The sequence below is a fragment of the Dreissena polymorpha genome, chromosome 14 (assembly GCF_020536995.1).
Source record: "Dreissena polymorpha isolate Duluth1 chromosome 14, UMN_Dpol_1.0, whole genome shotgun sequence".
In the NCBI taxonomy this organism is placed as follows: domain Eukaryota; kingdom Metazoa; phylum Mollusca; class Bivalvia; order Myida; family Dreissenidae; genus Dreissena; species Dreissena polymorpha.
Window position 1 is genome coordinate 10,844,159 of NC_068368.1, and position 9,829 is coordinate 10,853,987.

The 9,829-nt window shown below is 36.4% G+C and overlaps 1 protein-coding gene across 2 annotated transcripts in view; it reads right to left on the reverse strand.

The window, feature by feature from the left end:
- The window catches only part of LOC127857711 (carbohydrate sulfotransferase 15-like), a 99,318-nt gene extending 90,765 nt beyond the window's left edge, over nucleotides 1-8,553 (reverse strand). For both annotated transcript variants that reach the window (XR_008038570.1, XM_052394350.1), the window contains exon 1: nucleotides 7,995-8,553. The gene's annotated coding sequence lies outside the window, so the exon portion shown is untranslated. The remainder of the gene's footprint in view (nucleotides 1-7,994) is intronic.
- Nucleotides 8,554-9,829: the final 1,276 nt, after the last annotated feature.

Sequence of the window (9,829 nt, forward strand, 5' to 3'; positions counted from 1 at the left end):
GTGGTTTATCAAAGAGATCATAGCCAGAGTTGATCATGTATCTATGGACATAAGTCCACAGGTATGTAATGAACATCAAAGAAATTATCATTATATCATTTAAAAAAACTTTTACAAATCAATCATTTGTGTTATAAATAATCAAAATAATAAATATGTACAGTAACTGTGAAAAGAAATTCAATTCTTGGTAAGGAAATATATAATATAAGATTTATAATTATATAAATTACTTCCCTTGAAAATAATTGTCTCTAACAAATCTCTATTTTTAGTAGCAAATAATTAAAAGCCACTACCGTGAATGTGATTGACCACTCGAAATGTGTAGCTCCATGAGATACACATGCATGCCAAATATATATAGTAGCTATGTTCAATATTGAATAATTTTCTCCCTTTTTAAAGCTTAATACTTCCCTTAAATTTTTAATTTTTACCGTAGACCGTAAAGGATGACCTTGACCTTTTACCACAATGTGTTTGTCAGAAACACATGCCGCCTACTGCGCCACTTTGATTTATTCAACCAAAATATATACGTTGGCAGGTCAGATAAATATGTCCATTTAAAGCTTATTACTTCCCTTGACTTTGTTTTTTCGACCCTAGACCTTGAAGGATGATGTTCACCTTGAAATTTTACCACTCAAATTGTGCAGCTCCATGAGATACACATGCATGCCAAATATCAAGGTGCTATCTTCAATATCTAAAAAGTTATGGCCAATGTTAAGGTTTTAGCAAGACGCCTACGGCGGACGTCGGACGACGAGCTGGCTATGACAATAGCTCGGGTTTTCTCCGAAAACAGCCTCGCTAAAAACTATAAATTTCCCAATTGCTTTAAAAAAAAAATTCCAATAGAAGGTTAAACAAATATTTAAAAATAAATAAATAAAATGCAACTTTTAGTAAGTTTCCCTATGCAGCTCTTTGGCTTGAACCTCGGTAAATATAACATTGACAGCTTAACAAAACTTAGTTATAAATTTTAAAGTACATGTATTTGGGAGAAAAAAACAACAACGCCGATTTCCCAATATGAAGACTTCACGATGCGACATTTTCCAATTTCAGGGGTTTTGTTTTTTCCCAATTTGACATATACCGGTACTTTTCTCTATTCGCCAAAAATAATCGCTAGTGAACAACAATACGTTCGAAAAGCGAAATATTATGAAGACGGTAGCAACGGCAGCAGTAGTAATGGTAAACGTAGTGGTGGAATTAGAAGGTGCGTCTGAAGCAGCAGCAGTAGACAGGTTAACGTGGTGGTGACAGACAATAAAAGGTGCGTCTGAAGCAGCAGCTGCACATTTCCAATAAAAAGAATTGCCCCCTGCCTTTAACGTTAAATAACAGTACTGATTAATCTCTGCATTTGAACAGCTTGAATTCTACGATTCGCTTGATATGCTGTCGATGATGATATCGATGCGTCAAGGGTATTCAAAAAAACGTACATTCGTCCCACATGCTTTTTACGCACAAAGTGCATTTCTTTTTTTTTCTGTTAAAAGTACACATTCAGATTTCGAAGAAGAATAGTGTATATGCAACCAATAAACTGCTGCACATATGTCAAGGTTGACAGAATGCGCAAAGCAAGTCGTAATAAATCTTGATTATTACAGGATATACACTGCTCACGAGAGACACGTGGGAGCATTCTATGGTGTGGTGTGATCACTGCTTTAGTGTGGTATGACCGCAGTTTTTGTGTTGAGTTTACGCGATTTTAGCTTTGTGGACCGCATGTTAGGTGTGGTGCGACCGTGGCTTTACGATTTTAGCGTGAATGCGGTAAGAGCGGTGTGACCTTGGTTTAAAATGCTGAAACCGCAGATTTAGTGCGATGTGACCGCGGTTTTACTGTGGTGTGACCGTGAGTTTAGTGCGGTGTGATCATGTTTTCGTATGTATGGCTGCGGTCGGAGAGTAGTGTTATTTAGTTGTTAAGCGACTAAATAACGTTATTAATATGATCTACTTTGATTGTATCATATATTTTAAAGAAATCAAAATTTCCGTTTCTTTTTTTTCACACTGTTGGTAATGTTAATTTGTATTAATGAATTTTAATTGAATTTACACAAGAAGTTTTACGAGGCGTCATCAACTGGAACAAACGATAAGGAAAAGTACAAACCAGAAAAGGAAGAAACTATAATAGGTTAAAAAGAATGTAGTTAATGAAGGAAGAAGAGATATAATGTGAAACCTCATAATACCCATAAGCCTCGTTCTGGGAAAACAGGGCTTAATGTATGTGCGTAAAGAATAACCCTCATTTAAACGAACAATGCCATTAATGCGGAACAGGGTTTTTTTCCCACTTTTTGGGAAGATAGCCCATGGCTTTGGAATTGGGAATTTTATCGGCATTTTCATGAAATTGGGAAAATAAATTCATTAGCCTTTTTTTCCACATGAAAAGTCCACTGATTAGGGAAATACTAAAATTGATATAACTCTTTATAATCATTCAAATTAAAAGAACAAATTCATATAATACTTTGTTAGATGTAATTGAATTGAAATTGAGATAAAATATGCATAAGACTTCTTTCTAAAAAAAAAAAAAAAAAAAAATTTTGGGGGGAAATTGGGAATTTTTTGCCACATTTTGGGAAAAAAGTATACTTTTTGGGATTGGGAACATAGCCGAATTTCGGCTATAAAATCGGGCCAAAAAAAAACCTGCGGAAAATGATAATCATGTGAGTATTGCATTTATTAAGCCCAGGTTTCCAATAAAGAGGCTTATTTCATAACTGCAATAAGATCATGTAATATTAAATCACGGAATAAAGTTCATGAAATAGAACATACTTAATACCCCATCGAGGATGACTAACACAGACATATGTGTTTTTGCTTTGATATTTGTTTAGTCTCGAGCAATGGAATTAATTACTACTGAGAACTCCGCGGAGATCGTGATAAAAACGTTCCTGTAAGATGAAGTAGTTCATTTTATTTTAGTGCATGGGGCGTCGCAAAATAAGGCATATTAACTACAATTCCACCTGTCGTCTGCATTAACAACAATTCCACCTGTCGTCTGCAACTGTGGCGTCTTTGGCGCCATCTATTATGAGGAAGCAGCCGAACGCTATGAACTTCCGGTTTATAATATGTTAATAATATACGAATTATACGCTAGATGCAGAAATTGCCTTTACAATAAAAAACCTGATGCATTTTAATGAAACAAATCAAAGCATGTCTTAAAGATAGTCGACATCACAATATTTAAGCCTCGTTCTAATAGAACTTGAACAGATTAGCCTGTGCAGTCCGCAACGGCAAATCGAGGACGCCACTTTCCGATTACATTACTTTTTTGCTAAGAAGAAACTTCATTTTAACAAAAAATACCATAAAAGAGGCAAGTGTCGTCCCCGATAAGCCTTTGCCAGGGCCCTTTCTACATTTTGGGGGATTTGGGCCGGGGCCCTTAGAGGGAAGAATTTCGCGTCGTTTTGGGCGAAAAGGGAATTTTAGAAGATCTTTCACCAACCATTCAACACTTAAAATTGCTATATTTTAATGTACTAGTAATTTAAATAAATAAACATTTCATCAAAGGTTAATAGCACAATACCAGCTGGCAACATATGTATAAAAGTATTAAAAAAAAAAAAAAAAAATTATGTTTTTTGGAGGAGGAAATTTTTAGCTGAAATAGGGGGAAAAAGTATACTTAATTCAAGGGGGTAGCCGCCGATCTTCGGCGGTAAAAAGTGCAAATCGAGGGCCCTGTTTGCGGACTGCATACGCTCATCTGGGACGACACTTTACGGACATTCATTAAGCCCAGTTCTCTCTGTGTATGGATCACTTTGAGCAACGCAATTGTCAGTTAGTTAACTGATAATCCCAAAAGATCTAGCTTGGAGGCAAACCTTAAGTTGACAATGATAATCGTTTTTTTTCCAAAAAAATACATGTGTTTGATAATACCCCTAACATACCTGTGCAGAATATGATCCAATTTTGTCACATTCATTTTTTATTTCTTGAAAAGAATCATGCGATTGATGTAAAACGAGGATTCAGAAAATGAGACGCGAAGTGGATCGTCCCAGTTTAGTCCAAGAAGTTCGCACACGATTATCATTTTAATACGAATATTTCCGCTTTCATTAATTTTTTAAAGGACGTTTTTTCGAAACAAAAATCCCGTTGAGGCGGAAAGTGTCATCACTGAATGGCCTATGCGGACTGCATTGACTGAAGTTCGACGTACTTATAGCACATGCATTAAGCCCTGTTTTTCCAGAGCGAGGCTGCAATCAATTTCGAGAAACCCCCTGCCGCGATTTATCTTTTAAACATAAAATTGAGTCGTGTTCTGAGAAAACTGGGCATAATGCATGTGCGTAAAGTGTCGTCCCAGATTAGCCTGTGCAGTCCGCACAGGCTAATCAGCGACGACACTTTCCGCATAAATTGTATTTGTTCTAAGAAGAGACTTCATTTAAACAAAAAAATGTCATAAAGTCCAGAAAGTGTCGTCCCTTATTAGCCTGTGTGGACTGCACAGGCTAATCTGGGACGACACTTTACGCACATGCATTATGCCCAGTTTTCTCATAACGCGACTCAATTAATCAAATATTGCAAAATGCGACTTTTTTCATATTTTGCTTCCGGAGAATAAGACGGATAATCAGTGAAAAGTGTCGTCTTTGCATAGGTTGTTTTCAAGGTGCCAGCCCGTCAAATATTAATAAATAGTATTCAATCGGTCAAAAATGTGCGTGTGTGAAACGAGAGTAACTAAATCATCCAAATAAGCTATCGTGTACTTCATAGCTTGAGTTTTATTTAGATTTTATTGCATCTTGAGCAGACATTTATCAGGACATACATTTTGTATTACTATGCGTCGTGAACAAAACTGAACATTATGCTAATTGTGTGTACCTTGGTATGTTACTATTTTGCACTTCCGATACTATTTTTTAAGTCACCTTGGTGTAGTGGATATGGTGTCCGCCTAGCGACCGGGAGAAAACGGGTTCGATCCCAATTGTGAGAGCGTTCTTTTGAACTGCCCCAAGGAAACCAAGTACTGGTTCTTACTCTTAGTCCCAGAAAACGAACTCGAGAGCATTCCATTATAAAGCTTTCTAAAGGCTTTCGATGCAATCAAGCTAAAATATATATGTTTAAACTGAACACTTAATTTCTTAAATGTGAAAATCTTGGATTTTTCTCGAAGCCGCTCATTGGGTAAACGGGCCATATGCGGACTGCACAAGCTGATATGGGACGGCACTTGACTCACGTTCATTAAAACCCGTTTTTACACAGCGAAACTCAAACACCCTGTGACATACGGTGTATAACCCGCAGCTAGATAATGGCCCCTACTCACCCAGATTCGACAAATGTCATAAGTTAAGTAAGTATTCTCATTTGTAACTAGGTATCTTTCTCCTTTAAAGGTCACAAAAAGGCATCTGTATGATTTGTTGCAACAAATAACTATGAATAGGACTTGCTTGTATCTTCACACGATGTACATTGAAAATGTCAGTGAGTTTAGCATCAAAGTTAACGTAATGCCAATGCAACAATTTGATGGGAAACACATATACATGATTGTCGCTGCATCTGATTAGAAACAAAGAATGCGTGTATCGTTATTAAACAACAAAATAAACCACAGGCAGCAGTATCATAAGTTTGCCCCCCCCCTCCCGGACCCTACCCCCGCCCCCTCCCCCGAGCTTACCCCAGGGGTTCCAGATTGTTAAATGTACACCTATTGTGTATGGTTTGACTTTTCAACAACGAATATTGACAAAAATACACAGTTTGAAAAATAACCCTCGTATAGGTTTTATATATATTAGACATGCATTAAGACTCGTTTTGGCAGAGCGAGGCCCAAGTTTTTATCAGAAAATCAATGAAGCAACCAAATTTAAGCAGATAAGGGCTTCTAAGCTCCTAGGCTGCTTGCTAATTTCTTTCACTGAATGTGTTATCATCTTAAACTAATCTAACGAAAAATGAATGTATGTAAAAGCTTTAACATGCACGTCTATTATATAGCGTATTAATGTTAAATCATTTTGAGCCGACCGTGCTATGTGAAAAGGGGGTTTAATGCATCATAGCAGCATGTGCGTAAAGTGTCGTCCCAGATTAGCCTGTGCAGTCCACACAGGCTAATCATGGACGACACTTTCCGCTTTTATAATATTTCTGTTAAAAGAAAGTCTCTTCTTATCAAAAATTCAGTTTAGACGGAAAGGCAATTGAGAAATAAGTCGTGAGCGAAACTCCTCTCTAAACGTAGAATCCCATTTATACCTAGTCTCTGAATAGTATAAACCATCTCGGGGAATGTTATTACAGTTCAGTGAAAAATCCAATGGGGCGTGATCACTCCATTCATTGAATGGACATACTGTAAATGACTTTATCTGGGAAAAATTACATTCTTTTGTTAACAAGTAATCAATAACTGAGCAACCATTATTGGACAAAAATGTATATTGATCAGTATTACCTATACGACCGTTAATAATTCGGTAACATGTACCTTTACAAAGATCTAACAATTTTATCCCGTGGTTATTATGTGACCTGTCATTGGAGGCCCGTGCAGGTGTGCTATCGAAAACATAATCAGGACAATCACAACAATCATTTACTTTATCAAATATAATAAAATCACTTTTCTGACCGACTCTACTGTTAAAATGCTAAAATTTGCCATTTTATCGACTTAAAGATCCCAATTAGACTCAAAATGGCTAAGAAAACTGTGACTGTGCATGAAGGCTGAACTGTCTGAAACTAATGTTGAAAAAATCATTGATATATATTTTAATTTTAAGAAAAAAGACAAAGACATTCAGCTGTTAATATTATATTCATATAAACATGTGTACTAATATAATAAATATCATTACATATAAACAAGTGAATTTTTAATGTTCCCCTTTTCCTAAAAAACGACGCATTTTTTCCCCTTTCGACGGGCCCCGCCACCATTCCCCTATAAGTGATAAAAAACACTGGAAAAAAACTTGGATACGCAATTCCGTTGATTTCTGATTATGGAAAAAATGGGACTTTGTGTCGGTCTTTTTTTGGAGTTTGAAATTGTATTAAATTCGTAGACCTGTTAACCCAGGAAATCAAGGAAAATTGATGCCCGCTAATAATAATGATTTCACGGTACATTAAAATTTAAATATAACGGCAACTGATTTAAGGGACCATGAATATTCGATGCATACATGAAGTTTGAGTGTTTTCCTTTGCCACGTTGTGAGGTTGGTTGACCTAACACGCATTATTAGTTTCGTTTGGGCTACAAGCATATCTCCGTTCGGTCGGGTGTGTAGGTCAGTATTAGGTCAGGCGTAGTAAGAATGCGATATGAACAGGTCAACCGTTAACATGTATTCTCTTCACAACACTGTTAGTATACATATGAATAAGTTTCGTTGTATTAAACAGACTGGAGGCTTAATTATACAATATATGCAATTGAATGTAATACTTGTTATTAAAAAAACAGCGTGTTAAGCAGTAAACTGGGACTTTTATCTTTACTTTGTCTAACCATCATTGACTTGTTCGTCAAAAAAAATAATTCATTATTTAAGTATATATTTCCCAATGTCAGAGACTGTTACAACCCCCCCCCCCCCCCCCCCAACCAAAAAAAAGAACCAACAACAATAGCCAAAAAAAATACAATCAAATAAACTGAGTTATAGGTCATTTAAAACAATGTATTGTTAATCGATATATTAACACAATGATGTTTATAAAAACGCAAATCTGTTAATAATCATGTTCCTGAGATCAACAACAAAAGAAAACACAAATTTTCGATTTACATACATAAGAGCAAATTAATGATGCACATTTTTATATCTTTCGCACTTTAAGATGAACATCAGATGAAACTTATAATCCGACATAATCATATACACAAACATATAACAAAGTCTTACCTGTAAAAAAGATAAGCGAACAGGCGATAATCCCGTTCGCTTAGAAGAATACAAGTCAATCGACTGCACTGTGTACATGTACTGTATACCAATGTACTGTAGAAGTATTTGCACGAAAACACACCTGTATTTTTCGGGTTTCCAACGAAATGTAAACAAAGATTGAACCCAGACGGTTAAACAACATTGAAACTTTTCCTTTAAATTCCCTCAGTCAATCCTACACCATGTGCGGTCACACAAATATTGCATCCAGTATTTACGATGCATGAATGTAAACATGTTTAATTTGCTATTTTTTAGAATTAGATCTATATACCGAAGTACTGAAGTGAAACAGTCTGTTTAAAAATATTTGTAAATGTCACACCTCTTCAGAAATCACTTATAAATATTGGAATGTATATTTAATAAATCCGTCATCCATTTTGTAAGTATTTAAATCCATCGCTATGCACACCTACATGCACCCGAAATCATTCACTACTCTATTTACACCAACAAGCGCATGTTTTATCAGAGGGTATATAGTACAGCGTGTTAACACATTCTCATGTACATGAAAATGGCGCGATACAAAAACCGATTTTCCCACGATGAGGCGACAGCGTTTTTTTCCAATAATGGCTATTTTGGGAAATTATGTCGCGAGCTTCTCCGACAATACAGTTTTATTGCTCAGATTTTTATTTGATGTACAGAAAATCAATTCAAAGCCCAAATCGCTTGAACATTTATTTAAGGTGGCATTATTATACATGAATGGATGGACCGTCTAGAAATAGCAAAATTTTCGCAGGGTTTAAACGTGCTTTATTCCTTTACCTTTGTTTACATGCTTATATGGTATAAAATTATGTGCAAATATTACAGAAACATGCAATACTGATCAAATTAGTTATGTGATACATTATTGTATATACTTTACGGCCGACTGCGAACATTTTATAAAGCTATATCGCACTTGTTGGAGTGAATTAAATGTATTTAACTTATGTAAAACAAGTAAAATATTTTATACATTTTTCATCATAATATTCAACATCGACCATTTTTTATATAATTTTGTTCACTCAGTTATTTGAATCAACGGTCAATAATTAACGATAAATCAGATGATGCGTCGAACGCATAAAAGAGAAACAACTCGTACAAAGCATCGCAATCTCTGTGGAATTCGTCTCCCTTGAAATAAACAGCAAATCGAAATTCTTGACCGTGTTCATCGACTGGGTGGCTATAATTATTTAACATTTTATACAATTTTAATGAAAGTGAAACTGACAAGAAAATGTGTGCACTATATAGCGTAACCCAGCCAGAAAAATCCCCGACCACCATGGGTATCGACCCCAGGACCTCCTAGTTCCATATCATGCAGACACTCTACCGCGTCGCTATAAAAGCTAGCTTACATAGCAAGGCTACAGAATACCGTTAGGGCCATCGTGGTTACAGATTTAAATCCACAGGGCGACAATGCGATAGTAAGATGGCGACAATGCGATAGTAAGATGGCGACAATGCGATAGTACGATGGCGACAACGCGATAGTACGATGGCGAAATTACGAAAGTACGATGGCGACAACGCGATAGTACGATGGCGACAATGCGATAGTGCGATGGCAACAGTGCGACAATATGATGGCGACAGTGCGATGGTACGATGGCAACAATGCGATAGTGCGATAATACCATGACGACAGTGCGGCAATACGATGGCGACAGTGCGATAGTGCGATGGCGCCAATGCGCCAATGCGATAGTGCGATAATACGATTACGACAGTGCGACAATACGATGGCGGCAGTGCGATAGAACGATGGCGACAAT